This window comes from Muscardinus avellanarius (genome assembly GCF_963383645.1).
Source record: "Muscardinus avellanarius genome assembly, chromosome: 9".
NCBI lineage: Eukaryota > Metazoa > Chordata > Mammalia > Rodentia > Gliridae > Muscardinus > Muscardinus avellanarius.
In genome coordinates, this window is record NC_137795.1 from 63,585,102 (window position 1) to 63,586,958 (window position 1,857).

The window sequence follows — 1,857 nt, forward strand, 5'->3', positions numbered from 1 at the left end:
ACAGTTCTGGTCCAAGGTCAAAGGGCCACACCTAGTGCTGGCCTTCCTGTCAGAGCGCTAAGGAGGCACGGGGTTATCACCTGGGAAGAAACTGAGCACCTGTGTGTCTAAGTCCTGCCTCTTCCCCTCTCTTTAGAAAGCCATCAGTATTCAGTCATGGAGCTCCATCATGATAACTCATCTAATCCTCATCACCTGCCAAAGCCCCACTTCTAAGCACTGCAGTAGAATCAAGTGTTCGCTCTCCTTCATACCTTATAATGAAGACCAAATTTCATCATGAGTTTTGGAGGGAACAAGCCATATTCAAATCATAGCAATGGCATAATCCCATTATTCTTTAGCAACTAATTTGGCATACTCTGGGGAGAAATTTATTTTAAATGCAGCTGCCTTCATATATTTTATTTCCAACTGTACAATTTTGTACCATCTTTACTCTTAGGAAACTACCATTTTCCCCTGTTGAACTGAAGTACAGTTCACTCTCTAGGCCAGCAGAATTGTACCAGCCAAGCACTGCAAATGAGAAGACAGGGCGGCAGGTCCATCCTTGGGCTGGCCTCAAGTGGGAACAGGTCAAAGAGAGTAAATAAACATTTTTCAGACTGCTTTACCAGCAGATTGAACCTATTTTCAGTGCCACCCAAAACATACTCCCATATGTCACCATGGTCCTGTGCCATCACTGATTTTTAATTAATGTAGTTTTATTCTTAAAATTTTAATAAGGTTCTGTTTGGCATTTTTGTTATCAAAGATCTTTCTTTCTTTCTTTCTTTCTTTCTTTCTTTCTTTCTTTCTTTCTTTCTTTCTTTTTTTTTTGTATTAGGGGTTGACTCTAGGGGTGTTCTACCTCCAAGCCTTACTCCCAGACCATTTTATTTTTTATTTTGAAACAGGGTCTCATCAAGTAGCTGGAGGTCTGTTTCATTAAGTTGCTAAGGCTAGCCTTGAATCTGCAATCCTCCTATCTCAGTCTCCAAAATACTCAGATTACATATGTGTGCCACCATACCCAGCTTAAATTACCCCATTTTTGAAAGTTGTCTGCATTTCCAAAGATTTCTGTAATGTTAATCTTGTCTGATCATTCACTAAATGGAATATGGGCAGTGACTTATATTTCTATAAAATCTTTATATAGCTGAGCATGGTAGGCAGTACATTCATTCATTCTCAGTATTTGGGAGGCTGAGAAAGGAGGACTGCAGGTTTGAGGCTGATGTGCAATAACATAGTGAGATACTGTTTCAAAATAAAATAAAACTAGGAGTGTAGCTCGGAGGTAAAACCCCTAGGCCCAATCCCCAGTACCACACAAAAAAAGAAAAAAATGTCCAATATTTCAAAAACACTACCTTATACTAGATATATTTATATATATTGTTTTAAATAAACATATTGAGAAATGTTTATGGACTGCAGAAAAATGTTTTAAATAACAGTGGGATATGCTCCAAGTAGAAAATACATTTTCTTTATTCAAAGCTTCTTGACTTTCAGCATATTTTGAAGTAACACACAAAGTTATAACAAAGCTACAATTTAATTTCATCACACTCCGCTCCAAATTCTTTAACATATACCAAAAATAACTTTATAAAGCTTAGTATTTTGTCTTATTATACAGACTATCAATCTATATTTTATGTGTTTATCTTAAAAATTAGAATAGCTTATGAGGATATCATATAAAACTAATTGGTATATTACACACCAAACATAAGTACAGATTCTGTACAGTGTAATAGTATACAGATATATTACAAGAGACTAAGTGCCTTGTTAAAAGTAATACTTTAAGAAATCTTTCATGGAAAAAATGCAGTAGCTTCAGTACCAGCTATTTTCCTC